The sequence below is a fragment of the Thermobia domestica genome, chromosome 10 (genome assembly GCF_964235325.1).
Source record: "Thermobia domestica chromosome 10, izTheDome1.hap1.1, whole genome shotgun sequence".
In the NCBI taxonomy this organism is placed as follows: domain Eukaryota; kingdom Metazoa; phylum Arthropoda; class Insecta; order Zygentoma; family Lepismatidae; genus Thermobia; species Thermobia domestica.
The window spans coordinates 115,706,691-115,733,780 of NC_137463.1; the positions used below are offsets into that span (position 1 = coordinate 115,706,691).

General features: G+C 36.4%; 20 non-coding genes across 20 annotated transcripts; all 20 read right to left on the reverse strand.

Moving 5' to 3' along the window:
• Window positions 1–440: 440 nt before the first annotated feature.
• TRNAE-UUC (transfer RNA glutamic acid (anticodon UUC)) lies at window positions 441–512 on the reverse strand. Its single transcript has one exon. It is a non-coding gene; the product is annotated as a tRNA-Glu (tRNA).
• Window positions 513–967: 455 nt separating this feature from the next.
• TRNAD-GUC (transfer RNA aspartic acid (anticodon GUC)) lies at window positions 968–1,039 on the reverse strand. The gene has a single exon. It is a non-coding gene; the product is annotated as a tRNA-Asp (tRNA).
• A 2,162-nt stretch (window positions 1,040–3,201) lies between these two features.
• TRNAE-UUC (transfer RNA glutamic acid (anticodon UUC)) lies at window positions 3,202–3,273 on the reverse strand. The gene has a single exon. It is a non-coding gene; the product is annotated as a tRNA-Glu (tRNA).
• Window positions 3,274–3,728: 455 nt separating this feature from the next.
• Window positions 3,729–3,800, reverse strand: TRNAD-GUC (transfer RNA aspartic acid (anticodon GUC)). Its single transcript has one exon. It is a non-coding gene; the product is annotated as a tRNA-Asp (tRNA).
• A 2,162-nt stretch (window positions 3,801–5,962) lies between these two features.
• On the reverse strand, window positions 5,963–6,034 carry TRNAE-UUC (transfer RNA glutamic acid (anticodon UUC)). The gene has a single exon. It is a non-coding gene; the product is annotated as a tRNA-Glu (tRNA).
• A 455-nt stretch (window positions 6,035–6,489) lies between these two features.
• On the reverse strand, window positions 6,490–6,561 carry TRNAD-GUC (transfer RNA aspartic acid (anticodon GUC)). Its single transcript has one exon. It is a non-coding gene; the product is annotated as a tRNA-Asp (tRNA).
• Window positions 6,562–8,723: 2,162 nt separating this feature from the next.
• Window positions 8,724–8,795, reverse strand: TRNAE-UUC (transfer RNA glutamic acid (anticodon UUC)). Its single transcript has one exon. It is a non-coding gene; the product is annotated as a tRNA-Glu (tRNA).
• A 455-nt stretch (window positions 8,796–9,250) lies between these two features.
• On the reverse strand, window positions 9,251–9,322 carry TRNAD-GUC (transfer RNA aspartic acid (anticodon GUC)). Its single transcript has one exon. It is a non-coding gene; the product is annotated as a tRNA-Asp (tRNA).
• Window positions 9,323–11,485: 2,163 nt separating this feature from the next.
• TRNAE-UUC (transfer RNA glutamic acid (anticodon UUC)) lies at window positions 11,486–11,557 on the reverse strand. The gene has a single exon. It is a non-coding gene; the product is annotated as a tRNA-Glu (tRNA).
• Window positions 11,558–12,011: 454 nt separating this feature from the next.
• Window positions 12,012–12,083, reverse strand: TRNAD-GUC (transfer RNA aspartic acid (anticodon GUC)). The gene has a single exon. It is a non-coding gene; the product is annotated as a tRNA-Asp (tRNA).
• Window positions 12,084–14,245: 2,162 nt separating this feature from the next.
• On the reverse strand, window positions 14,246–14,317 carry TRNAE-UUC (transfer RNA glutamic acid (anticodon UUC)). The gene has a single exon. It is a non-coding gene; the product is annotated as a tRNA-Glu (tRNA).
• Window positions 14,318–14,772: 455 nt separating this feature from the next.
• Window positions 14,773–14,844, reverse strand: TRNAD-GUC (transfer RNA aspartic acid (anticodon GUC)). Its single transcript has one exon. It is a non-coding gene; the product is annotated as a tRNA-Asp (tRNA).
• A 2,163-nt stretch (window positions 14,845–17,007) lies between these two features.
• Window positions 17,008–17,079, reverse strand: TRNAE-UUC (transfer RNA glutamic acid (anticodon UUC)). Its single transcript has one exon. It is a non-coding gene; the product is annotated as a tRNA-Glu (tRNA).
• A 455-nt stretch (window positions 17,080–17,534) lies between these two features.
• TRNAD-GUC (transfer RNA aspartic acid (anticodon GUC)) lies at window positions 17,535–17,606 on the reverse strand. The gene has a single exon. It is a non-coding gene; the product is annotated as a tRNA-Asp (tRNA).
• Window positions 17,607–19,768: 2,162 nt separating this feature from the next.
• Window positions 19,769–19,840, reverse strand: TRNAE-UUC (transfer RNA glutamic acid (anticodon UUC)). The gene has a single exon. It is a non-coding gene; the product is annotated as a tRNA-Glu (tRNA).
• A 455-nt stretch (window positions 19,841–20,295) lies between these two features.
• On the reverse strand, window positions 20,296–20,367 carry TRNAD-GUC (transfer RNA aspartic acid (anticodon GUC)). The gene has a single exon. It is a non-coding gene; the product is annotated as a tRNA-Asp (tRNA).
• Window positions 20,368–22,530: 2,163 nt separating this feature from the next.
• Window positions 22,531–22,602, reverse strand: TRNAE-UUC (transfer RNA glutamic acid (anticodon UUC)). Its single transcript has one exon. It is a non-coding gene; the product is annotated as a tRNA-Glu (tRNA).
• A 454-nt stretch (window positions 22,603–23,056) lies between these two features.
• On the reverse strand, window positions 23,057–23,128 carry TRNAD-GUC (transfer RNA aspartic acid (anticodon GUC)). The gene has a single exon. It is a non-coding gene; the product is annotated as a tRNA-Asp (tRNA).
• Window positions 23,129–25,291: 2,163 nt separating this feature from the next.
• On the reverse strand, window positions 25,292–25,363 carry TRNAE-UUC (transfer RNA glutamic acid (anticodon UUC)). The gene has a single exon. It is a non-coding gene; the product is annotated as a tRNA-Glu (tRNA).
• A 454-nt stretch (window positions 25,364–25,817) lies between these two features.
• Window positions 25,818–25,889, reverse strand: TRNAD-GUC (transfer RNA aspartic acid (anticodon GUC)). Its single transcript has one exon. It is a non-coding gene; the product is annotated as a tRNA-Asp (tRNA).
• Window positions 25,890–27,090: the final 1,201 nt, after the last annotated feature.

The following is a 27,090-nucleotide window of genomic DNA, read 5'->3' on the forward strand; positions in this document are numbered from 1 at the left end:
CTGAGCTTTCATATTGCTCAAATGAAGATGGCGTATTGGTTATGCGGGAGAAACAATGAGTATTTAGAAAATGTAATTGTTTGAAAGTGATGTGATAAAATTAATGTCATGTATTTGTCAATGCGTGATGTTTCAAGAGTTTGGTTGTCTTAAACGAAGCAAAATTCTTGCAATCATTTCTTCTGAGTAAACGGCCTACATAGTAAATATTGAGCTTGTATGATAGTCAAGGATCGGTTGTGGTTAACTGTTTATATTAAGTGTAGGTCCTTTGTTTGCAAAGGTTGGTGTTTCAAAATTCAATACCAACGTGAATTATATACAAAGTGTTTTACAGTTTATTTTGCGTCAAGTTACTGCTGGTGTGGCATGTCGTAGAAAGCAGATTAAGTTGTCCGATATTTTCTTGTAGGGAATGAAATAAGTGTAGTATAAAAAGGTTCCCATGCCGGGAATCGAACCCGGGCCTCCTGGGTGAAAGCCAGGTATCCTAGCCACTAGACCACATGGGATTGCTCTTTTTCTTTTTTCCGTCGTCCAAGGTGTAGGCTACTTCTTGCATTTCATGAGAGTCCAGTTCAATTATTAACCCAGGTAAATATAGATCATAATATTCCATATACAAAGTTAACATTGTGATTAGCATCCTTAATATTGTGTTCAACTTGTAGCTGATTTGTTTGTTCCTTTGTGAATTTTGCTGATAATTGTAAGAGATATTGCTATATTATTTTGATGCACGCAACTTGATTTTCTGGTTTTGTTTTCAACAAAATCTGAAACACCGTAGTGCGTAAATTTCATTACGTTCCAGAAATACGAGTGGAGGTGTGCGAAATTAGATTCCAACTGTGGGGAATTATCAGTCACTGCTGCAAATCTAGTAGCTCTCAGTCATATGGTGGATTTTAGTCAGCAAGTATTTGCTGAACATAGGTTCGTTTCATAAATCAACAAAATTTCTTTTCTCCCCGGCGGGGAATCGAACCCCGGTCTCCCGCGTGACAGGCGGGGATACTAACCACTATACTACCGAGGACCACACATCGTTCGGCAAAATATTTAGTTAACAAATTATTCATTTCTGGCCTTCACTTTCGGTTTGTTGTTTCATCGTATTCTTTCCTCATTTCAACGAGCATCAATATAGAGTGCAGCAGGGAGATATTTTAAATCGTTACGTTGTACGATATATAAACTGAACTAAAAATTTGTCATAAAATCCAGCGATCCTTTCAGCATAGCCAATCGTCTATCATCTTACTATTTCGAAGATTCTCCATTTTGAAAGAGTGGTCCTTATCCGTTTGGGGTCACAGTTTCTGCACCTTTCAACTTTCCATTCATTACCTTTCTAAATTCAAATAAATGATTAATTTCGTGTTCTATTTTCACAGTTCGGTTGCTCTTGTAACTGACTTTTTTCCACAAAACCAATCAATATTTCCTATTTCATCATATGGTTGGCAAGTACGCGAACGGAGCCTTCCGAATACGATGGTCAGCTGAGTCACGATATCAGCTGTGGCCACCAGGCGGCAGTACAAGAGATCCATGTGTTCTTCTGTAAGCCCAAATAGAACTGATTCTTATTTGTGTGGTGTTCTTCAGTGAGTAAAGACATATGAGGGAATAGTGTTGTGGAAGATTGAATTAGTGAAGACGAGCGAAATTTATCATTAGTGAGGAAGTCGAACGGAATCGCCGTATGTAAAGTACAGTAACAAACCCGTCAAGACAGAACTGGCCAGTATAACAAACCCACTTTTATTCTTCATCTTATGATAAGATCCCTCAGTTGTTTGTGGTTTCTCGTATACTGTAAATAGACTTTGCTTAGAATATTATTTCATATAAACATTTCTCTCATTATAATGTTCGTTTTAGTTTGCTAATCCTTGCGATTGTATTTAACGAAATACAACCGTAATTACCTTTCACTGTTGAGAAACGTTTCTCCTTCCTATTCGCAATAATACAACGTTTACCTTTCCTTTACTCTTATAAGTCGAGGCTAAGCTCAAATTAGACAAATGGGCTGCGTTTTCAGGGTTTCAGAACAAGAACAAAGTAAGCAAGAAAAGACACCGTAATAGTAGTTGAAGAAAGTGAATCAACAATATTGTTGTGACAGAATATTAGTCAACTTTAATAGTAATTAATGTTTTGAGCACTAAAGTCATAAAGTTGTGTAGCGCTAAAAAGATTAGAAATAGAGACAAAGAGGAAATATTTTTTCCATGAAGGGTGAGAAAAAGGCAATGCCGTTTCGCAGCTTTCCTTTCATCACCGCATTTTATGATCTGGAAATTAAAAGTTCGTAGTGTTTTGTAAGCGAAATTTTATCAGTTAATCACGAAGAATTGGAAACAAGTTTTGAGAGAAATATTTAAAGCGATAAGTTGAGGGATGTATGTAAGTGTCGTAATCAACAACACTTAACGGTAAGTGAATATCATATAGAAAGTAAGTCTTAGTTATTAAGAAAAAATCATTCTCGAATAGTATGGTAGATTTTAAGTTGTTTGAATTTAGCGATCGTTTCACTAGCAAAGCAATATGTGACATGAACCTCCAGGTCAAGCCAGTGAGAACCAAACCCATTTTCCCACGCTAACGGCACATAGGCCTAGTAAGGAGAAAGCTCGCTAATAATATAATGTTGTCTCCTGATTGAAATATATATGTTTAACAATCTAACTGGTTTTGTCCTTCAAAACATGAATAGAATTGCAACAATTATGTCCATGAAATAGAATCTCTGAGCTTTCATATTGCTCAAATGAAGATGGCGTATTGGTTATGCGGGAGAAACAATGAGTATTTAGAAAATGTAATTGTTTGAAAGTGATGTGATAAAATTAATGTCATGTATTTGTCAATGCGTGATGTTTCAAGAGTTTGGTTGTCTTAAACGAAGCAAAATTCTTGCAATCATTTCTTCTGAGTAAACGGCCTACATAGTAAATATTGAGCTTGTATGATAGTCAAGGATCGGTTGTGGTTAACTGTTTATATTAAGTGTAGGTCCTTTGTTTGCAAAGGTTGGTGTTTCAAAATTCAATACCAACGTGAATTATATACAAAGTGTTTTACAGTTTATTTTGCGTCAAGTTACTGCTGGTGTGGCATGTCGTAGAAAGCAGATTAAGTTGTCCGATATTTTCTTGTAGGGAATGAAATAAGTGTAGTATAAAAAGGTTCCCATGCCGGGAATCGAACCCGGGCCTCCTGGGTGAAAGCCAGGTATCCTAGCCACTAGACCACATGGGATTGCTCTTTTTCTTTTTTCCGTCGTCCAAGGTGTAGGCTACTTCTTGCATTTCATGAGAGTCCAGTTCAATTATTAACCCAGGTAAATATAGATCATAATATTCCATATACAAAGTTAACATTGTGATTAGCATCCTTAATATTGTGTTCAACTTGTAGCTGATTTGTTTGTTCCTTTGTGAATTTTGCTGATAATTGTAAGAGATATTGCTATATTATTTTGATGCACGCAACTTGATTTTCTGGTTTTGTTTTCAACAAAATCTGAAACACCGTAGTGCGTAAATTTCATTACGTTCCAGAAATACGAGTGGAGGTGTGCGAAATTAGATTCCAACTGTGGGGAATTATCAGTCACTGCTGCAAATCTAGTAGCTCTCAGTCATATGGTGGATTTTAGTCAGCAAGTATTTGCTGAACATAGGTTCGTTTCATAAATCAACAAAATTTCTTTTCTCCCCGGCGGGGAATCGAACCCCGGTCTCCCGCGTGACAGGCGGGGATACTAACCACTATACTACCGAGGACCACACATCGTTCGGCAAAATATTTAGTTAACAAATTATTCATTTCTGGCCTTCACTTTCGGTTTGTTGTTTCATCGTATTCTTTCCTCATTTCAACGAGCATCAATATAGAGTGCAGCAGGGAGATATTTTAAATCGTTACGTTGTACGATATATAAACTGAACTAAAAATTTGTCATAAAATCCAGCGATCCTTTCAGCATAGCCAATCGTCTATCATCTTACTATTTCGAAGATTCTCCATTTTGAAAGAGTGGTCCTTATCCGTTTGGGGTCACAGTTTCTGCACCTTTCAACTTTCCATTCATTACCTTTCTAAATTCAAATAAATGATTAATTTCGTGTTCTATTTTCACAGTTCGGTTGCTCTTGTAACTGACTTTTTTCCACAAAACCAATCAATATTTCCTATTTCATCATATGGTTGGCAAGTACGCGAACGGAGCCTTCCGAATACGATGGTCAGCTGAGTCACGATATCAGCTGTGGCCACCAGGCGGCAGTACAAGAGATCCATGTGTTCTTCTGTAAGCCCAAATAGAACTGATTCTTATTTGTGTGGTGTTCTTCAGTGAGTAAAGACATATGAGGGAATAGTGTTGTGGAAGATTGAATTAGTGAAGACGAGCGAAATTTATCATTAGTGAGGAAGTCGAACGGAATCGCCGTATGTAAAGTACAGTAACAAACCCGTCAAGACAGAACTGGCCAGTATAACAAACCCACTTTTATTCTTCATCTTATGATAAGATCCCTCAGTTGTTTGTGGTTTCTCGTATACTGTAAATAGACTTTGCTTAGAATATTATTTCATATAAACATTTCTCTCATTATAATGTTCGTTTTAGTTTGCTAATCCTTGCGATTGTATTTAACGAAATACAACCGTAATTACCTTTCACTGTTGAGAAACGTTTCTCCTTCCTATTCGCAATAATACAACGTTTACCTTTCCTTTACTCTTATAAGTCGAGGCTAAGCTCAAATTAGACAAATGGGCTGCGTTTTCAGGGTTTCAGAACAAGAACAAAGTAAGCAAGAAAAGACACCGTAATAGTAGTTGAAGAAAGTGAATCAACAATATTGTTGTGACAGAATATTAGTCAACTTTAATAGTAATTAATGTTTTGAGCACTAAAGTCATAAAGTTGTGTAGCGCTAAAAAGATTAGAAATAGAGACAAAGAGGAAATATTTTTTCCATGAAGGGTGAGAAAAAGGCAATGCCGTTTCGCAGCTTTCCTTTCATCACCGCATTTTATGATCTGGAAATTAAAAGTTCGTAGTGTTTTGTAAGCGAAATTTTATCAGTTAATCACGAAGAATTGGAAACAAGTTTTGAGAGAAATATTTAAAGCGATAAGTTGAGGGATGTATGTAAGTGTCGTAATCAACAACACTTAACGGTAAGTGAATATCATATAGAAAGTAAGTCTTAGTTATTAAGAAAAAATCATTCTCGAATAGTATGGTAGATTTTAAGTTGTTTGAATTTAGCGATCGTTTCACTAGCAAAGCAATATGTGACATGAACCTCCAGGTCAAGCCAGTGAGAACCAAACCCATTTTCCCACGCTAACGGCACATAGGCCTAGTAAGGAGAAAGCTCGCTAATAATATAATGTTGTCTCCTGATTGAAATATATATGTTTAACAATCTAACTGGTTTTGTCCTTCAAAACATGAATAGAATTGCAACAATTATGTCCATGAAATAGAATCTCTGAGCTTTCATATTGCTCAAATGAAGATGGCGTATTGGTTATGCGGGAGAAACAATGAGTATTTAGAAAATGTAATTGTTTGAAAGTGATGTGATAAAATTAATGTCATGTATTTGTCAATGCGTGATGTTTCAAGAGTTTGGTTGTCTTAAACGAAGCAAAATTCTTGCAATCATTTCTTCTGAGTAAACGGCCTACATAGTAAATATTGAGCTTGTATGATAGTCAAGGATCGGTTGTGGTTAACTGTTTATATTAAGTGTAGGTCCTTTGTTTGCAAAGGTTGGTGTTTCAAAATTCAATACCAACGTGAATTATATACAAAGTGTTTTACAGTTTATTTTGCGTCAAGTTACTGCTGGTGTGGCATGTCGTAGAAAGCAGATTAAGTTGTCCGATATTTTCTTGTAGGGAATGAAATAAGTGTAGTATAAAAAGGTTCCCATGCCGGGAATCGAACCCGGGCCTCCTGGGTGAAAGCCAGGTATCCTAGCCACTAGACCACATGGGATTGCTCTTTTTCTTTTTTCCGTCGTCCAAGGTGTAGGCTACTTCTTGCATTTCATGAGAGTCCAGTTCAATTATTAACCCAGGTAAATATAGATCATAATATTCCATATACAAAGTTAACATTGTGATTAGCATCCTTAATATTGTGTTCAACTTGTAGCTGATTTGTTTGTTCCTTTGTGAATTTTGCTGATAATTGTAAGAGATATTGCTATATTATTTTGATGCACGCAACTTGATTTTCTGGTTTTGTTTTCAACAAAATCTGAAACACCGTAGTGCGTAAATTTCATTACGTTCCAGAAATACGAGTGGAGGTGTGCGAAATTAGATTCCAACTGTGGGGAATTATCAGTCACTGCTGCAAATCTAGTAGCTCTCAGTCATATGGTGGATTTTAGTCAGCAAGTATTTGCTGAACATAGGTTCGTTTCATAAATCAACAAAATTTCTTTTCTCCCCGGCGGGGAATCGAACCCCGGTCTCCCGCGTGACAGGCGGGGATACTAACCACTATACTACCGAGGACCACACATCGTTCGGCAAAATATTTAGTTAACAAATTATTCATTTCTGGCCTTCACTTTCGGTTTGTTGTTTCATCGTATTCTTTCCTCATTTCAACGAGCATCAATATAGAGTGCAGCAGGGAGATATTTTAAATCGTTACGTTGTACGATATATAAACTGAACTAAAAATTTGTCATAAAATCCAGCGATCCTTTCAGCATAGCCAATCGTCTATCATCTTACTATTTCGAAGATTCTCCATTTTGAAAGAGTGGTCCTTATCCGTTTGGGGTCACAGTTTCTGCACCTTTCAACTTTCCATTCATTACCTTTCTAAATTCAAATAAATGATTAATTTCGTGTTCTATTTTCACAGTTCGGTTGCTCTTGTAACTGACTTTTTTCCACAAAACCAATCAATATTTCCTATTTCATCATATGGTTGGCAAGTACGCGAACGGAGCCTTCCGAATACGATGGTCAGCTGAGTCACGATATCAGCTGTGGCCACCAGGCGGCAGTACAAGAGATCCATGTGTTCTTCTGTAAGCCCAAATAGAACTGATTCTTATTTGTGTGGTGTTCTTCAGTGAGTAAAGACATATGAGGGAATAGTGTTGTGGAAGATTGAATTAGTGAAGACGAGCGAAATTTATCATTAGTGAGGAAGTCGAACGGAATCGCCGTATGTAAAGTACAGTAACAAACCCGTCAAGACAGAACTGGCCAGTATAACAAACCCACTTTTATTCTTCATCTTATGATAAGATCCCTCAGTTGTTTGTGGTTTCTCGTATACTGTAAATAGACTTTGCTTAGAATATTATTTCATATAAACATTTCTCTCATTATAATGTTCGTTTTAGTTTGCTAATCCTTGCGATTGTATTTAACGAAATACAACCGTAATTACCTTTCACTGTTGAGAAACGTTTCTCCTTCCTATTCGCAATAATACAACGTTTACCTTTCCTTTACTCTTATAAGTCGAGGCTAAGCTCAAATTAGACAAATGGGCTGCGTTTTCAGGGTTTCAGAACAAGAACAAAGTAAGCAAGAAAAGACACCGTAATAGTAGTTGAAGAAAGTGAATCAACAATATTGTTGTGACAGAATATTAGTCAACTTTAATAGTAATTAATGTTTTGAGCACTAAAGTCATAAAGTTGTGTAGCGCTAAAAAGATTAGAAATAGAGACAAAGAGGAAATATTTTTTCCATGAAGGGTGAGAAAAAGGCAATGCCGTTTCGCAGCTTTCCTTTCATCACCGCATTTTATGATCTGGAAATTAAAAGTTCGTAGTGTTTTGTAAGCGAAATTTTATCAGTTAATCACGAAGAATTGGAAACAAGTTTTGAGAGAAATATTTAAAGCGATAAGTTGAGGGATGTATGTAAGTGTCGTAATCAACAACACTTAACGGTAAGTGAATATCATATAGAAAGTAAGTCTTAGTTATTAAGAAAAAATCATTCTCGAATAGTATGGTAGATTTTAAGTTGTTTGAATTTAGCGATCGTTTCACTAGCAAAGCAATATGTGACATGAACCTCCAGGTCAAGCCAGTGAGAACCAAACCCATTTTCCCACGCTAACGGCACATAGGCCTAGTAAGGAGAAAGCTCGCTAATAATATAATGTTGTCTCCTGATTGAAATATATATGTTTAACAATCTAACTGGTTTTGTCCTTCAAAACATGAATAGAATTGCAACAATTATGTCCATGAAATAGAATCTCTGAGCTTTCATATTGCTCAAATGAAGATGGCGTATTGGTTATGCGGGAGAAACAATGAGTATTTAGAAAATGTAATTGTTTGAAAGTGATGTGATAAAATTAATGTCATGTATTTGTCAATGCGTGATGTTTCAAGAGTTTGGTTGTCTTAAACGAAGCAAAATTCTTGCAATCATTTCTTCTGAGTAAACGGCCTACATAGTAAATATTGAGCTTGTATGATAGTCAAGGATCGGTTGTGGTTAACTGTTTATATTAAGTGTAGGTCCTTTGTTTGCAAAGGTTGGTGTTTCAAAATTCAATACCAACGTGAATTATATACAAAGTGTTTTACAGTTTATTTTGCGTCAAGTTACTGCTGGTGTGGCATGTCGTAGAAAGCAGATTAAGTTGTCCGATATTTTCTTGTAGGGAACGAAATAAGTGTAGTATAAAAAGGTTCCCATGCCGGGAATCGAACCCGGGCCTCCTGGGTGAAAGCCAGGTATCCTAGCCACTAGACCACATGGGATTGCTCTTTTTCTTTTTTCCGTCGTCCAAGGTGTAGGCTACTTCTTGCATTTCATGAGAGTCCAGTTCAATTATTAACCCAGGTAAATATAGATCATAATATTCCATATACAAAGTTAACATTGTGATTAGCATCCTTAATATTGTGTTCAACTTGTAGCTGATTTGTTTGTTCCTTTGTGAATTTTGCTGATAATTGTAAGAGATATTGCTATATTATTTTGATGCATGCAACTTGATTTTCTGGTTTGTTTTCAACAAAATCTGAAACACCGTAGTGCGTAAATTTCATTACGTTCCAGAAATACGAGTGGAGGTGTGCGAAATTAGATTCCAACTGTGGGAAAGTTATCAGTCACTGCTGCAAATCTAGTAGCTCTCAGTCATATGGTGGATTTTAGTCAGCAAGTATTTGCTGAACATAGGTTCGTTTCATAAATCAACAAAATTTCTTTTCTCCCCGACGGGGAATCGAACCCCGGTCTCCCGCGTGACAGGCGGGGATACTAACCACTATACTACCGAGGACCACACATCGTTTGGCAAAATATTTAGTTAACAAATTATTCATTTCTGGCCTTCACTTTCGGTTTGTTGTTTCATCGTATTCTTTCCTCATTTCAACGAGCATCAATATAGAGTGCAGCAGGGAGATATTTTAAATCGTTACGTTGTACGATATATAAAGCTGAACTAAAAATTTGTCATAAAATCCAGCGATCCTTTCAGCATAGCCAATCGTCTATCATCTTACTATTTCGAAGATTCTCCATTTTGAAAGAGTGGTCCTTATCCGTTTGGGGTCACAGTTTCTGCACCTTTCAACTTTCCATTCATTACCTTTCTAAATTCAAATAAATGATTAATTTCGTGTTCTATTTTCACAGTTCGGTTGCTCTTGTAACTGACTTTTTTCCACAAAACCAATCAATATTTCCTATTTCATCATATGGTTGGCAAGTACGCGAACGGAGCCTTCCGAATACGATGGTCAGCTGAGTCACGATTGCAGCTGTGGCCACCAGGCGGCAGTACAAGAGATCCATGTGTTCTTCTGTAAGCCCAAATAGAACTGATTCTTATTTGTGTGGTGTTCTTCAGTGAGTAAAGACATATGAGGGAATAGTGTTGTGGAAGATTGAATTAGTGAAGACGAGCGAAATTTATCATTAGTGAGGAAGTCGAACGGAATCGCCGTATGTAAAGTACAGTAACAAACCCGTCAAGACAGAACTGGCCAGTATAACAAACCCACTTTTATTCTTCATCTTATGATAAGATCCCTCAGTTGTTTGTGGTTTCTCGTATACTGTAAATAGACTTTGCTTAGAATATTATTTCATATAAACATTTCTCTCATTATAATGTTCGTTTTAGTTTGCTAATCCTTGCGATTGTATTTAACGAAATACAACCGTAATTACCTTTCACTGTTGAGAAACGTTTCTCCTTCCTATTCGCAATAATACAACGTTTACCTTTCCTTTACTCTTATAAGTCGAGGCTAAGCTCAAATTAGACAAATGGGCTGCGTTTTCAGGGTTTCAGAACAAGAACAAAGTAAGCAAGAAAAGACACCGTAATAGTAGTTGAAGAAAGTGAATCAACAATATTGTTGTGACAGAATATTAGTCAACTTTAATAGTAATTAATGTTTTGAGCACTAAAGTCATAAAGTTGTGTAGCGCTAAAAAGATTAGAAATAGAGACAAAGAGGAAATATTTTTTCCATGAAGGGTGAGAAAAAGGCAATGCCGTTTCGCAGCTTTCCTTTCATCACCGCATTTTATGATCTGGAAATTAAAAGTTCGTAGTGTTTTGTAAGCGAAATTTTATCAGTTAATCACGAAGAATTGGAAACAAGTTTTGAGAGAAATATTTAAAGCGATAAGTTGAGGGATGTATGTAAGTGTCGTAATCAACAACACTTAACGGTAAGTGAATATCATATAGAAAGTAAGTCTTAGTTATTAAGAAAAAATCATTCTCGAATAGTATGGTAGATTTTAAGTTGTTTGAATTTAGCGATCGTTTCACTAGCAAAGCAATATGTGACATGAACCTCCAGGTCAAGCCAGTGAGAACCAAACCCATTTTCCCACGCTAACGGCACATAGGCCTAGTAAGGAGAAAGCTCGCTAATAATATAATGTTGTCTCCTGATTGAAATATATATGTTTAACAATCTAACTGGTTTTGTCCTTCAAAACATGAATAGAATTGCAACAATTATGTCCATGAAATAGAATCTCTGAGCTTTCATATTGCTCAAATGAAGATGGCGTATTGGTTATGCGGGAGAAACAATGAGTATTTAGAAAATGTAATTGTTTGAAAGTGATGTGATAAAATTAATGTCATGTATTTGTCAATGCGTGATGTTTCAAGAGTTTGGTTGTCTTAAACGAAGCAAAATTCTTGCAATCATTTCTTCTGAGTAAACGGCCTACATAGTAAATATTGAGCTTGTATGATAGTCAAGGATCGGTTGTGGTTAACTGTTTATATTAAGTGTAGGTCCTTTGTTTGCAAAGGTTGGTGTTTCAAAATTCAATACCAACGTGAATTATATACAAAGTGTTTTACAGTTTATTTTGCGTCAAGTTACTGCTGGTGTGGCATGTCGTAGAAAGCAGATTAAGTTGTCCGATATTTTCTTGTAGGGAACGAAATAAGTGTAGTATAAAAAGGTTCCCATGCCGGGAATCGAACCCGGGCCTCCTGGGTGAAAGCCAGGTATCCTAGCCACTAGACCACATGGGATTGCTCTTTTTCTTTTTTCCGTCGTCCAAGGTGTAGGCTACTTCTTGCATTTCATGAGAGTCCAGTTCAATTATTAACCCAGGTAAATATAGATCATAATATTCCATATACAAAGTTAACATTGTGATTAGCATCCTTAATATTGTGTTCAACTTGTAGCTGATTTGTTTGTTCCTTTGTGAATTTTGCTGATAATTGTAAGAGATATTGCTATATTATTTTGATGCATGCAACTTGATTTTCTGGTTTGTTTTCAACAAAATCTGAAACACCGTAGTGCGTAAATTTCATTACGTTCCAGAAATACGAGTGGAGGTGTGCGAAATTAGATTCCAACTGTGGGGAATTATCAGTCACTGCTGCAAATCTAGTAGCTCTCAGTCATATGGTGGATTTTAGTCAGCAAGTATTTGCTGAACATAGGTTCGTTTCATAAATCAACAAAATTTCTTTTCTCCCCGGCGGGGAATCGAACCCCGGTCTCCCGCGTGACAGGCGGGGATACTAACCACTATACTACCGAGGACCACACATCGTTTGGCAAAATATTTAGTTAACAAATTATTCATTTCTGGCCTTCACTTTCGGTTTGTTGTTTCATCGTATTCTTTCCTCATTTCAACGAGCATCAATATAGAGTGCAGCAGGGAGATATTTTAAATCGTTACGTTGTACGATATATAAACTGAACTAAAAATTTGTCATAAAATCCAGCGATCCTTTCAGCATAGCCAATCGTCTATCATCTTACTATTTCGAAGATTCTCCATTTTGAAAGAGTGGTCCTTATCCGTTTGGGGTCACAGTTTCTGCACCTTTCAACTTTCCATTCATTACCTTTCTAAATTCAAATAAATGATTAATTTCGTGTTCTATTTTCACAGTTCGGTTGCTCTTGTAACTGACTTTTTTCCACAAAACCAATCAATATTTCCTATTTCATCATATGGTTGGCAAGTACGCGAACGGAGCCTTCCGAATACGATGGTCAGCTGAGTCACGATATCAGCTGTGGCCACCAGGCGGCAGTACAAGAGATCCATGTGTTCTTCTGTAAGCCCAAATAGAACTGATTCTTATTTGTGTGGTGTTCTTCAGTGAGTAAAGACATATGAGGGAATAGTGTTGTGGAAGATTGAATTAGTGAAGACGAGCGAAATTTATCATTAGTGAGGAAGTCGAACGGAATCGCCGTATGTAAAGTACAGTAACAAACCCGTCAAGACAGAACTGGCCAGTATAACAAACCCACTTTTATTCTTCATCTTATGATAAGATCCCTCAGTTGTTTGTGGTTTCTCGTATACTGTAAATAGACTTTGCTTAGAATATTATTTCATATAAACATTTCTCTCATTATAATGTTCGTTTTAGTTTGCTAATCCTTGCGATTGTATTTAACGAAATACAACCGTAATTACCTTTCACTGTTGAGAAACGTTTCTCCTTCCTATTCGCAATAATACAACGTTTACCTTTCCTTTACTCTTATAAGTCGAGGCTAAGCTCAAATTAGACAAATGGGCTGCGTTTTCAGGGTTTCAGAACAAGAACAAAGTAAGCAAGAAAAGACACCGTAATAGTAGTTGAAGAAAGTGAATCAACAATATTGTTGTGACAGAATATTAGTCAACTTTAATAGTAATTAATGTTTTGAGCACTAAAGTCATAAAGTTGTGTAGCGCTAAAAAGATTAGAAATAGAGACAAAGAGGAAATATTTTTTCCATGAAGGGTGAGAAAAAGGCAATGCCGTTTCGCAGCTTTCCTTTCATCACCGCATTTTATGATCTGGAAATTAAAAGTTCGTAGTGTTTTGTAAGCGAAATTTTATCAGTTAATCACGAAGAATTGGAAACAAGTTTTGAGAGAAATATTTAAACCGATAAGTTGAGGGATGTATGTAAGTGTCGTAATCAACAACACTTAACGGTAAGTGAATATCATATAGAAAGTAAGTCTTAGTTATTAAGAAAAAATCATTCTCGAATAGTATGGTAGATTTTAAGTTGTTTGAATTTAGCGATCGTTTCACTAGCAAAGCAATATGTGACATGAACCTCCAGGTCAAGCCAGTGAGAACCAAACCCATTTTCCCACGCTAACGGCACATAGGCCTAGTAAGGAGAAAGCTCGCTAATAATATAATGTTGTCTCCTGATTGAAATATATATGTTTAACAATCTAACTGGTTTTGTCCTTCAAAACATGAATAGAATTGCAACAATTATGTCCATGAAATAGAATCTCTGAGCTTTCATATTGCTCAAATGAAGATGGCGTATTGGTTATGCGGGAGAAACAATGAGTATTTAGAAAATGTAATTGTTTGAAAGTGATGTGATAAAATTAATGTCATGTATTTGTCAATGCGTGATGTTTCAAGAGTTTGGTTGTCTTAAACGAAGCAAAATTCTTGCAATCATTTCTTCTGAGTAAACGGCCTACATAGTAAATATTGAGCTTGTATGATAGTCAAGGATCGGTTGTGGTTAACTGTTTATATTAAGTGTAGGTCCTTTGTTTGCAAAGGTTGGTGTTTCAAAATTCAATACCAACGTGAATTATATACAAACTGTTTTACAGTTTATTTTGCGTCAAGTTACTGCTGGTGTGGCATGTCGTAGAAAGCAGATTAAGTTGTCCGATATTTTCTTGTAGGGAATGAAATAAGTGTAGTATAAAAAGGTTCCCATGCCGGGAATCGAACCCGGGCCTCCTGGGTGAAAGCCAGGTATCCTAGCCACTAGACCACATGGGATTGCTCTTTTCCTTTTTTCCGTCGTCCAAGGTGTAGGCTACTTCTTGCATTTCATGAGAGTCCAGTTCAATTATTAACCCAGGTAAATATAGATCATAATATTCCATATACAAAGTTAACATTGTGATTAGCATCCTTAATATTGTGTTCAACTTGTAGCTGATTTGTTTGTTCCTTTGTGAATTTTGCTGATAATTGTAAGAGATATTGCTATATTATTTTGATGCATGCAACTTGATTTTCTGGTTTGTTTTCAACAAAATCTGAAACACCGTAGTGCGTAAATTTCATTACGTTCCAGAAATACGAGTGGAGGTGTGCGAAATTAGATTCCAACTGTGGGAAAGTTATCAGTCACTGCTGCAAATCTAGTAGCTCTCAGTCATATGGTGGATTTTAGTCAGCAAGTATTTGCTGAACATAGGTTCGTTTCATAAATCAACAAAATTTCTTTTCTCCCCGACGGGGAATCGAACCCCGGTCTCCCGCGTGACAGGCGGGGATACTAACCACTATACTACCGAGGACCACACATCGTTTGGCAAAATATTTAGTTAACAAATTATTCATTTCTGGCCTTCACTTTCGGTTTGTTGTTTCATCGTATTCTTTCCTCATTTCAACGAGCATCAATATAGAGTGCAGCAGGGAGATATTTTAAATCGTTACGTTGTACGATATATAAAGCTGAACTAAAAATTTGTCATAAAATCCAGCGATCCTTTCAGCATAGCCAATCGTCTATCATCTTACTATTTCGAAGATTCTCCATTTTGAAAGAGTGGTCCTTATCCGTTTGGGGTCACAGTTTCTGCACCTTTCAACTTTCCATTCATTACCTTTCTAAATTCAAATAAATGATTAATTTCGTGTTCTATTTTCACAGTTCGGTTGCTCTTGTAACTGACTTTTTTCCACAAAACCAATCAATATTTCCTATTTCATCATATGGTTGGCAAGTACGCGAACGGAGCCTTCCGAATACGATGGTCAGCTGAGTCACGATATCAGCTGTGGCCACCAGGCGGCAGTACAAGAGATCCATGTGTTCTTCTGTAAGCCCAAATAGAACTGATTCTTATTTGTGTGGTGTTCTTCAGTGAGTAAAGACATATGAGGGAATAGTGTTGTGGAAGATTGAATTAGTGAAGACGAGCGAAATTTATCATTAGTGAGGAAGTCGAACGGAATCGCCGTATGTAAAGTACAGTAACAAACCCGTCAAGACAGAACTGGCCAGTATAACAAACCCACTTTTATTCTTCATCTTATGATAAGATCCCTCAGTTGTTTGTGGTTTCTCGTATACTGTAAATAGACTTTGCTTAGAATATTATTTCATATAAACATTTCTCTCATTATAATGTTCGTTTTAGTTTGCTAATCCTTGCGATTGTATTTAACGAAATACAACCGTAATTACCTTTCACTGTTGAGAAACGTTTCTCCTTCCTATTCGCAATAATACAACGTTTACCTTTCCTTTACTCTTATAAGTCGAGGCTAAGCTCAAATTAGACAAATGGGCTGCGTTTTCAGGGTTTCAGAACAAGAACAAAGTAAGCAAGAAAAGACACCGTAATAGTAGTTGAAGAAAGTGAATCAACAATATTGTTGTGACAGAATATTAGTCAACTTTAATAGTAATTAATGTTTTGAGCACTAAAGTCATAAAGTTGTGTAGCGCTAAAAAGATTAGAAATAGAGACAAAGAGGAAATATTTTTTCCATGAAGGGTGAGAAAAAGGCAATGCCGTTTCGCAGCTTTCCTTTCATCACCGCATTTTATGATCTGGAAATTAAAAGTTCGTAGTGTTTTGTAAGCGAAATTTTATCAGTTAATCACGAAGAATTGGAAACAAGTTTTGAGAGAAATATTTAAAGCGATAAGTTGAGGGATGTATGTAAGTGTCGTAATCAACAACACTTAACGGTAAGTGAATATCATATAGAAAGTAAGTCTTAGTTATTAAGAAAAAATCATTCTCGAATAGTATGGTAGATTTTAAGTTGTTTGAATTTAGCGATCGTTTCACTAGCAAAGCAATATGTGACATGAACCTCCAGGTCAAGCCAGTGAGAACCAAACCCATTTTCCCACGCTAACGGCACATAGGCCTAGTAAGGAGAAAGCTCGCTAATAATATAATGTTGTCTCCTGATTGAAATATATATGTTTAACAATCTAACTGGTTTTGTCCTTCAAAACATGAATAGAATTGCAACAATTATGTCCATGAAATAGAATCTCTGAGCTTTCATATTGCTCAAATGAAGATGGCGTATTGGTTATGCGGGAGAAACAATGAGTATTTAGAAAATGTAATTGTTTGAAAGTGATGTGATAAAATTAATGTCATGTATTTGTCAATGCGTGATGTTTCAAGAGTTTGGTTGTCTTAAACGAAGCAAAATTCTTGCAATCATTTCTTCTGAGTAAACGGCCTACATAGTAAATATTGAGCTTGTATGATAGTCAAGGATCGGTTGTGGTTAACTGTTTATATTAAGTGTAGGTCCTTTGTTTGCAAAGGTTGGTGTTTCAAAATTCAATACCAACGTGAATTATATACAAAGTGTTTTACAGTTTATTTTGCGTCAAGTTACTGCTGGTGTGGCATGTCGTAGAAAGCAGATTAAGTTGTCCGATATTTTCTTGTAGGGAACGAAATAAGTGTAGTATAAAAAGGTTCCCATGCCGGGAATCGAACCCGGGCCTCCTGGGTGAAAGCCAGGTATCCTAGCCACTAGACCACATGGGATTGCTCTTTTTCTTTTTTCCGTCGTCCAAGGTGTAGGCTACTTCTTGCATTTCATGAGAGTCCAGTTCAATTATTAACCCAGGTAAATATAGATCATAATATTCCATATACAAAGTTAACATTGTGATTAGCATCCTTAATATTGTGTTCAACTTGTAGCTGATTTGTTTGTTCCTTTGTGAATTTTGCTGATAATTGTAAGAGATATTGCTATATTATTTTGATGCACGCAACTTGATTTTCTGGTTTTGTTTTCAACAAAATCTGAAACACCGTAGTGCGTAAATTTCATTACGTTCCAGAAATACGAGTGGAGGTGTGCGAAATTAGATTCCAACTGTGGGGAATTATCAGTCACTGCTGCAAATCTAGTAGCTCTCAGTCATATGGTGGATTTTAGTCAGCAAGTATTTGCTGAACATAGGTTCGTTTCATAAATCAACAAAATTTCTTTTCTCCCCGGCGGGGAATCGAACCCCGGTCTCCCGCGTGACAGGCGGGGATACTAACCACTATACTACCGAGGACCACACATCGTTCGGCAAAATATTTAGTTAACAAATTATTCATTTCTGGCCTTCACTTTCGGTTTGTTGTTTCATCGTATTCTTTCCTCATTTCAACGAGCATCAATATAGAGTGCAGCAGGGAGATATTTTAAATCGTTACGTTGTACGATATATAAACTGAACTAAAAATTTGTCATAAAATCCAGCGATCCTTTCAGCATAGCCAATCGTCTATCATCTTACTATTTCGAAGATTCTCCATTTTGAAAGAGTGGTCCTTATCCGTTTGGGGTCACAGTTTCTGCACCTTTCAACTTTCCATTCATTACCTTTCTAAATTCAAATAAATGATTAATTTCGTGTTCTATTTTCACAGTTCGGTTGCTCTTGTAACTGACTTTTTTCCACAAAACCAATCAATATTTCCTATTTCATCATATGGTTGGCAAGTACGCGAACGGAGCCTTCCGAATACGATGGTCAGCTGAGTCACGATATCAGCTGTGGCCACCAGGCGGCAGTACAAGAGATCCATGTGTTCTTCTGTAAGCCCAAATAGAACTGATTCTTATTTGTGTGGTGTTCTTCAGTGAGTAAAGACATATGAGGGAATAGTGTTGTGGAAGATTGAATTAGTGAAGACGAGCGAAATTTATCATTAGTGAGGAAGTCGAACGGAATCGCCGTATGTAAAGTACAGTAACAAACCCGTCAAGACAGAACTGGCCAGTATAACAAACCCACTTTTATTCTTCATCTTATGATAAGATCCCTCAGTTGTTTGTGGTTTCTCGTATACTGTAAATAGACTTTGCTTAGAATATTATTTCATATAAACATTTCTCTCATTATAATGTTCGTTTTAGTTTGCTAATCCTTGCGATTGTATTTAACGAAATACAACCGTAATTACCTTTCACTGTTGAGAAACGTTTCTCCTTCCTATTCGCAATAATACAACGTTTACCTTTCCTTTACTCTTATAAGTCGAGGCTAAGCTCAAATTAGACAAATGGGCTGCGTTTTCAGGGTTTCAGAACAAGAACAAAGTAAGCAAGAAAAGACACCGTAATAGTAGTTGAAGAAAGTGAATCAACAATATTGTTGTGACAGAATATTAGTCAACTTTAATAGTAATTAATGTTTTGAGCACTAAAGTCATAAAGTTGTGTAGCGCTAAAAAGATTAGAAATAGAGACAAAGAGGAAATATTTTTTCCATGAAGGGTGAGAAAAAGGCAATGCCGTTTCGCAGCTTTCCTTTCATCACCGCATTTTATGATCTGGAAATTAAAAGTTCGTAGTGTTTTGTAAGCGAAATTTTATCAGTTAATCACGAAGAATTGGAAACAAGTTTTGAGAGAAATATTTAAAGCGATAAGTTGAGGGATGTATGTAAGTGTCGTAATCAACAACACTTAACGGTAAGTGAATATCATATAGAAAGTAAGTCTTAGTTATTAAGAAAAAATCATTCTCGAATAGTATGGTAGATTTTAAGTTGTTTGAATTTAGCGATCGTTTCACTAGCAAAGCAATATGTGACATGAACCTCCAGGTCAAGCCAGTGAGAACCAAACCCATTTTCCCACGCTAACGGCACATAGGCCTAGTAAGGAGAAAGCTCGCTAATAATATAATGTTGTCTCCTGATTGAAATATATATGTTTAACAATCTAACTGGTTTTGTCCTTCAAAACATGAATAGAATTGCAACAATTATGTCCATGAAATAGAATCTCTGAGCTTTCATATTGCTCAAATGAAGATGGCGTATTGGTTATGCGGGAGAAACAATGAGTATTTAGAAAATGTAATTGTTTGAAAGTGATGTGATAAAATTAATGTCATGTATTTGTCAATGCGTGATGTTTCAAGAGTTTGGTTGTCTTAAACGAAGCAAAATTCTTGCAATCATTTCTTCTGAGTAAACGGCCTACATAGTAAATATTGAGCTTGTATGATAGTCAAGGATCGGTTGTGGTTAACTGTTTATATTAAGTGTAGGTCCTTTGTTTGCAAAGGTTGGTGTTTCAAAATTCAATACCAACGTGAATTATATACAAAGTGTTTTACAGTTTATTTTGCGTCAAGTTACTGCTGGTGTGGCATGTCGTAGAAAGCAGATTAAGTTGTCCGATATTTTCTTGTAGGGAATGAAATAAGTGTAGTATAAAAAGGTTCCCATGCCGGGAATCGAACCCGGGCCTCCTGGGTGAAAGCCAGGTATCCTAGCCACTAGACCACATGGGATTGCTCTTTTTCTTTTTTCCGTCGTCCAAGGTGTAGGCTACTTCTTGCATTTCATGAGAGTCCAGTTCAATTATTAACCCAGGTAAATATAGATCATAATATTCCATATACAAAGTTAACATTGTGATTAGCATCCTTAATATTGTGTTCAACTTGTAGCTGATTTGTTTGTTCCTTTGTGAATTTTGCTGATAATTGTAAGAGATATTGCTATATTATTTTGATGCATGCAACTTGATTTTCTGGTTTGTTTTCAACAAAATCTGAAACACCGTAGTGCGTAAATTTCATTACGTTCCAGAAATACGAGTGGAGGTGTGCGAAATTAGATTCCAACTGTGGGAAAGTTATCAGTCACTGCTGCAAATCTAGTAGCTCTCAGTCATATGGTGGATTTTAGTCAGCAAGTATTTGCTGAACATAGGTTCGTTTCATAAATCAACAAAATTTCTTTTCTCCCCGACGGGGAATCGAACCCCGGTCTCCCGCGTGACAGGCGGGGATACTAACCACTATACTACCGAGGACCACACATCGTTTGTCAAAATATTTAGTTAACAAATTATTCATTTCTGGCCTTCACTTTCGGTTTGTTGTTTCATCGTATTCTTTCCTCATTTCAACGAGCATCAATATAGAGTGCAGCAGGGAGATATTTTAAATCGTTACGTTGTACGATATATAAAGCTGAACTAAAAATTTGTCATAAAATCCAGCGATCCTTTCAGCATAGCCAATCGTCTATCATCTTACTATTTCGAAGATTCTCCATTTTGAAAGAGTGGTCCTTATCCGTTTGGGGTCACAGTTTCTGCACCTTTCAACTTTCCATTCATTACCTTTCTAAATTCAAATAAATGATTAATTTCGTGTTCTATTTTCACAGTTCGGTTGCTCTTGTAACTGACTTTTTTCCACAAAACCAATCAATATTTCCTATTTCATCATATGGTTGGCAAGTACGCGAACGGAGCCTTCCGAATACGATGGTCAGCTGAGTCACGATATCAGCTGTGGCCACCAGGCGGCAGTACAAGAGATCCATGTGTTCTTCTGTAAGCCCAAATAGAACTGATTCTTATTTGTGTGGTGTTCTTCAGTGAGTAAAGACATATGAGGGAATAGTGTTGTGGAAGATTGAATTAGTGAAGACGAGCGAAATTTATCATTAGTGAGGAAGTCGAACGGAATCGCCGTATGTAAAGTACAGTAACAAACCCGTCAAGACAGAACTGGCCAGTATAACAAACCCACTTTTATTCTTCATCTTATGATAAGATCCCTCAGTTGTTTGTGGTTTCTCGTATACTGTAAATAGACTTTGCTTAGAATATTATTTCATATAAACATTTCTCTCATTATAATGTTCGTTTTAGTTTGCTAATCCTTGCGATTGTATTTAACGAAATACAACCGTAATTACCTTTCACTGTTGAGAAACGTTTCTCCTTCCTATTCGCAATAATACAACGTTTACCTTTCCTTTACTCTTATAAGTCGAGGCTAAGCTCAAATTAGACAAATGGGCTGCGTTTTCAGGGTTTCAGAACAAGAACAAAGTAAGCAAGAAAAGACACCGTAATAGTAGTTGAAGAAAGTGAATCAACAATATTGTTGTGACAGAATATTAGTCAACTTTAATAGTAATTAATGTTTTGAGCACTAAAGTCATAAAGTTGTGTAGCGCTAAAAAGATTAGAAATAGAGACAAAGAGGAAATATTTTTTCCATGAAGGGTGAGAAAAAGGCAATGCCGTTTCGCAGCTTTCCTTTCATCACCGCATTTTATGATCTGGAAATTAAAAGTTCGTAGTGTTTTGTAAGCGAAATTTTATCAGTTAATCACGAAGAATTGGAAACAAGTTTTGAGAGAAATATTTAAAGCGATAAGTTGAGGGATGTATGTAAGTGTCGTAATCAACAACACTTAACGGTAAGTGAATATCATATAGAAAGTAAGTCTTAGTTATTAAGAAAAAATCATTCTCGAATAGTATGGTAGATTTTAAGTTGTTTGAATTTAGCGATCGTTTCACTAGCAAAGCAATATGTGACATGAACCTCCAGGTCAAGCCAGTGAGAACCAAACCCATTTTCCCACGCTAACGGCACATAGGCCTAGTAAGGAGAAAGCTCGCTAATAATATAATGTTGTCTCCTGATTGAAATATATATGTTTAACAATCTAACTGGTTTTGTCCTTCAAAACATGAATAGAATTGCAACAATTATGTCCATGAAATAGAATCTCTGAGCTTTCATATTGCTCAAATGAAGATGGCGTATTGGTTATGCGGGAGAAACAATGAGTATTTAGAAAATGTAATTGTTTGAAAGTGATGTGATAAAATTAATGTCATGTATTTGTCAATGCGTGATGTTTCAAGAGTTTGGTTGTCTTAAACGAAGCAAAATTCTTGCAATCATTTCTTCTGAGTAAACGGCCTACATAGTAAATATTGAGCTTGTATGATAGTCAAGGATCGGTTGTGGTTAACTGTTTATATTAAGTGTAGGTCCTTTGTTTGCAAAGGTTGGTGTTTCAAAATTCAATACCAACGTGAATTATATACAAAGTGTTTTACAGTTTATTTTGCGTCAAGTTACTGCTGGTGTGGCATGTCGTAGAAAGCAGATTAAGTTGTCCGATATTTTCTTGTAGGGAATGAAATAAGTGTAGTATAAAAAGGTTCCCATGCCGGGAATCGAACCCGGGCCTCCTGGGTGAAAGCCAGGTATCCTAGCCACTAGACCACATGGGATTGCTCTTTTTCTTTTTTCCGTCGTCCAAGGTGTAGGCTACTTCTTGCATTTCATGAGAGTCCAGTTCAATTATTAACCCAGGTAAATATAGATCATAATATTCCATATACAAAGTTAACATTGTGATTAGCATCCTTAATATTGTGTTCAACTTGTAGCTGATTTGTTTGTTCCTTTGTGAATTTTGCTGATAATTGTAAGAGATATTGCTATATTATTTTGATGCATGCAACTTGATTTTCTGGTTTGTTTTCAACAAAATCTGAAACACCGTAGTGCGTAAATTTCATTACGTTCCAGAAATACGAGTGGAGGTGTGCGAAATTAGATTCCAACTGTGGGGAATTATCAGTCACTGCTGCAAATCTAGTAGCTCTCAGTCATATGGTGGATTTTAGTCAGCAAGTATTTGCTGAACATAGGTTCGTTTCATAAATCAACAAAATTTCTTTTCTCCCCGACGGGGAATCGAACCCCGGTCTCCCGCGTGACAGGCGGGGATACTAACCACTATACTACCGAGGACCACACATCGTTTGTCAAAATATTTAGTTAACAAATTATTCATTTCTGGCCTTCACTTTCGGTTTGTTGTTTCATCGTATTCTTTCCTCATTTCAACGAGCATCAATATAGAGTGCAGCAGGGAGATATTTTAAATCGTTACGTTGTACGATATATAAAGCTGAACTAAAAATTTGTCATAAAATCCAGCGATCCTTTCAGCATAGCCAATCGTCTATCATCTTACTATTTCGAAGATTCTCCATTTTGAAAGAGTGGTCCTTATCCGTTTGGGGTCACAGTTTCTGCACCTTTCAACTTTCCATTCATTACCTTTCTAAATTCAAATAAATGATTAATTTCGTGTTCTATTTTCACAGTTCGGTTGCTCTTGTAACTGACTTTTTTCCACAAAACCAATCAATATTTCCTATTTCATCATATGGTTGGCAAGTACGCGAACGGAGCCTTCCGAATACGATGGTCAGCTGAGTCACGATATCAGCTGTGGCCACCAGGCGGCAGTACAAGAGATCCATGTGTTCTTCTGTAAGCCCAAATAGAACTGATTCTTATTTGTGTGGTGTTCTTCAGTGAGTAAAGACATATGAGGGAATAGTGTTGTGGAAGATTGAATTAGTGAAGACGAGCGAAATTTATCATTAGTGAGGAAGTCGAACGGAATCGCCGTATGTAAAGTACAGTAACAAACCCGTCAAGACAGAACTGGCCAGTATAACAAACCCACTTTTATTCTTCATCTTATGATAAGATCCCTCAGTTGTTTGTGGTTTCTCGTATACTGTAAATAGACTTTGCTTAGAATATTATTTCATATAAACATTTCTCTCATTATAATGTTCGTTTTAGTTTGCTAATCCTTGCGATTGTATTTAACGAAATACAACCGTAATTACCTTTCACTGTTGAGAAACGTTTCTCCTTCCTATTCGCAATAATACAACGTTTACCTTTCCTTTACTCTTATAAGTCGAGGCTAAGCTCAAATTAGACAAATGGGCTGCGTTTTCAGGGTTTCAGAACAAGAACAAAGTAAGCAAGAAAAGACACCGTAATAGTAGTTGAAGAAAGTGAATCAACAATATTGTTGTGACAGAATATTAGTCAACTTTAATAGTAATTAATGTTTTGAGCACTAAAGTCATAAAGTTGTGTAGCGCTAAAAAGATTAGAAATAGAGACAAAGAGGAAATATTTTTTCCATGAAGGGTGAGAAAAAGGCAATGCCGTTTCGCAGCTTTCCTTTCATCACCGCATTTTATGATCTGGAAATTAAAAGTTCGTAGTGTTTTGTAAGCGAAATTTTATCAGTTAATCACGAAGAATTGGAAACAAGTTTTGAGAGAAATATTTAAAGCGATAAGTTGAGGGATGTATGTAAGTGTCGTAATCAACAACACTTAACGGTAAGTGAATATCATATAGAAAGTAAGTCTTAGTTATTAAGAAAAAATCATTCTCGAATAGTATGGTAGATTTTAAGTTGTTTGAATTTAGCGATCGTTTCACTAGCAAAGCAATATGTGACATGAACCTCCAGGTCAAGCCAGTGAGAACCAAACCCATTTTCCCACGCTAACGGCACATAGGCCTAGTAAGGAGAAAGCTCGCTAATAATATAATGTTGTCTCCTGATTGAAATATATATGTTTAACAATCTAACTGGTTTTGTCCTTCAAAACATGAATAGAATTGCAACAATTATGTCCATGAAATAGAATCTCTGAGCTTTCATATTGCTCAAATGAAGATGGCGTATTGGTTATGCGGGAGAAACAATGAGTATTTAGAAAATGTAATTGTTTGAAAGTGATGTGATAAAATTAATGTCATGTATTTGTCAATGCGTGATGTTTCAAGAGTTTGGTTGTCTTAAACGAAGCAAAATTCTTGCAATCATTTCTTCTGAGTAAACGGCCTACATAGTAAATATTGAGCTTGTATGATAGTCAAGGATCGGTTGTGGTTAACTGTTTATATTAAGTGTAGGTCCTTTGTTTGCAAAGGTTGGTGTTTCAAAATTCAATACCAACGTGAATTATATACAAAGTGTTTTACAGTTTATTTTGCGTCAAGTTACTGCTGGTGTGGCATGTCGTAGAAAGCAGATTAAGTTGTCCGATATTTTCTTGTAGGGAACGAAATAAGTGTAGTATAAAAAGGTTCCCATGCCGGGAATCGAACCCGGGCCTCCTGGGTGAAAGCCAGGTATCCTAGCCACTAGACCACATGGGATTGCTCTTTTTCTTTTTTCCGTCGTCCAAGGTGTAGGCTACTTCTTGCATTTCATGAGAGTCCAGTTCAATTATTAACCCAGGTAAATATAGATCATAATATTCCATATACAAAGTTAACATTGTGATTAGCATCCTTAATATTGTGTTCAACTTGTAGCTGATTTGTTTGTTCCTTTGTGAATTTTGCTGATAATTGTAAGAGATATTGCTATATTATTTTGATGCACGCAACTTGATTTTCTGGTTTGTTTTCAACAAAATCTGAAACACCGTAGTGCGTAAATTTCATTACGTTCCAGAAATACGAGTGGAGGTGTGCGAAATTAGATTCCAACTGTGGGGAATTATCAGTCACTGCTGCAAATCTAGTAGCTCTCAGTCATATGGTGGATTTTAGTCAGCAAGTATTTGCTGAACATAGGTTCGTTTCATAAATCAACAAAATTTCTTTTCTCCCCGGCGGGGAATCGAACCCCGGTCTCCCGCGTGACAGGCGGGGATACTAACCACTAGACTACCGAGGACCACACATCGTTCGGCAAAATATTTAGTTAACAAATTATTCATTTCTGGCCTTCACTTTCGGTTTGTTGTTTCATCGTATTCTTTCCTCATTTCAACGAGCATCAATATAGAGTGCAGCAGGGAGATATTTTAAATCGTTACGTTGTACGATATATAAAGCTGAACTAAAAATTTGTCATAAAATCCAGCGATCCTTTCAGCATAGCCAATCGTCTATCATCTTACTATTTCGAAGATTCTCCATTTTGAAAGAGTGGTCCTTATCCGTTTGGGGTCACAGTTTCTGCACCTTTCAACTTTCCATTCATTACCTTTCTAAATTCAAATAAATGATTAATTTCGTGTTCTATTTTCACAGTTCGGTTGCTCTTGTAACTGACTTTTTTCCACAAAACCAATCAATATTTCCTATTTCATCATATGGTTGGCAAGTACGCGAACGGAGCCTTCCGAATACGATGGTCAGCTGAGTCACGATATCAGCTGTGGCCACCAGGCGGCAGTACAAGAGATCCATGTGTTCTTCTGTAAGCCCAAATAGAACTGATTCTTATTTGTGTGGTGTTCTTCAGTGAGTAAAGACATATGAGGGAATAGTGTTGTGGAAGATTGAATTAGTGAAGACGAGCGAAATTTATCATTAGTGAGGAAGTCGAACGGAATCGCCGTATGTAAAGTACAGTAACAAACCCGTCAAGACAGAACTGGCCAGTATAACAAACCCACTTTTATTCTTCATCTTATGATAAGATCCCTCAGTTGTTTGTGGTTTCTCGTATACTGTAAATAGACTTTGCTTAGAATATTATTTCATATAAACATTTCTCTCATTATAATGTTCGTTTTAGTTTGCTAATCCTTGCGATTGTATTTAACGAAATACAACCGTAATTACCTTTCACTGTTGAGAAACGTTTCTCCTTCCTATTCGCAATAATACAACGTTTACCTTTCCTTTACTCTTATAAGTCGAGGCTAAGCTCAAATTAGACAAATGGGCTGCGTTTTCAGGGTTTCAGAACAAGAACAAATTAAGCAAGAAAAGACACCGTAATAGTAGTTGAAGAAAGTGAATCAACAATATTGTTGTGACAGAATATTAGTCAACTTTAATAGTAATTAATGTTTTGAGCACTAAAGTCATAAAGTTGTGTAGCGCTAAAAAGATTAGAAATAGAGACAAAGAGGAAATATTTTTTC